This window comes from Eubalaena glacialis, chromosome 20 (genome assembly GCF_028564815.1).
Source record: "Eubalaena glacialis isolate mEubGla1 chromosome 20, mEubGla1.1.hap2.+ XY, whole genome shotgun sequence".
Classification (NCBI taxonomy): Eukaryota; Metazoa; Chordata; class Mammalia; order Artiodactyla; family Balaenidae; genus Eubalaena; species Eubalaena glacialis.
The window spans coordinates 29,829,699-29,831,137 of record NC_083735.1 but is presented as its reverse complement, the minus strand read 5'-3'; the positions used below and the strand labels follow the sequence as shown (position 1 = coordinate 29,831,137).

General features: G+C 40.3%; 1 pseudogene; it reads right to left on the bottom strand.

Annotated features, from left to right (window-relative positions):
- Positions 1-296: 296 nt before the first annotated feature.
- LOC133081406 (MICOS complex subunit MIC27-like) lies at positions 297-1,135 on the bottom strand (annotated as a pseudogene).
- Between the last annotated feature and the right edge of the window lie 304 nt (positions 1,136-1,439).

Below are 1,439 nucleotides of genomic sequence, written 5' to 3'. Positions count from 1 at the left end.
ACATATTTATAGATACACATACATATTTTTTCAGATTTTAGTCTCATCTGTGTTCATATATTTATTTTTATTTTTTTATAAATACCCTTAAAAGTCACCAAATGCATCCTAATACTTCTACCTCTGTGTCCTCACCTATCATTTAATATTGTTTGGATTGTATTCAATTTGTGTTTTGATCACTTATGTGATTTGTCTAACTGTACATTCAAAGATGTAAGGGAAAAACTTGGTTTAAATTATACTTTATGCATCACAGTTACCCATTACATGATTTTTTTCATCATTATTCGCAACTTCACACATCTTGTAGTTCTCTATGCAGACTATTTCAGCTTCTAGTGCTGTACATATCTACATCTTCTGGATGGGACTGCCCATGATCCATGAGCTTGGAGTCAGGCATAAACTGTGTAGCACCTGAGGTGGATTCTGATTTGGTCTTTGTTTCAGAGCTGAATTCTGTTGGCAAGGCACAATTCAGGTTGTGAGTTGTTGTTGCAGGTATTTCTATTTCATCAGAGCTTCCTAGCTTAGTTTTTTCTTTTGGTTCAGGAAATGACTCTTTTTTGTTGTTTTTTGTCCACAATGATTGAACTGCTTCATAAATTTGCTGGCTTATAGCACATGCCTTTTTCCCAGTTACCTTTGCAATTATTACTGATTGAACAAGGTGGAAAACAGTTGCTCCTAAAGTGGCCAGTCCCAGTGGATAAGCAATTCTCTTAAACCTAGAACCTTTTCTCGCTGAAATGAAGGCTGCCAATCCTGAAACTGTAATCACTCCAGTTTTCGGAAGAAAAGTCTCGAGGTGGATTCTTCAAGCAGACATATGCATCTTTTCCAAATTGTACTGTATCCATTATCCCATTTTTCACAAAAAGACATAAACACCCTTGCACCAGCCAATATAATGACCAGTTGTAGTGCGAATGGATGCAAAGCCCATTTGTAAATCACCAGGCTGGTCTTCAACATATTTAGACTGGAGAGGTGGTGCAGTATATATGGGGAGCTGCTTTGGTTTCACTAGCTGCTTTTTGGACTCCTCTTCTTTGACCACATGCACACTTACAGATGCACACATTAGACCTGCTGGCATGGTTGTCTGCTTTCCCATCCTAACAGCCGCCATAGCTTTGGCCCTCTCCGCCCAGGTCTTCGCAAGGAGAGTGGCTTGAGGAGCATTTTAAAAATGCATTATTTTGGGTACCATCTTAAGCCTGATAAGAAGGATTTGGGGCGGGGGGTTGATTGAGTTCAGAGCCCATGAGTCTGAAATTTTCAAACTCTTCACACATTATGCTTGGGTAGCTGGTCTCAGGACCGGCCATTCAGAGCTGCTCCCATAAAGCACGATGGTCCGCTGTGGTCAGTTCAGTTTCCTCTGTTCTTTCATTCTTTCCCTTCCCCCATATGTATCTTGCCTCCTCTCTCCC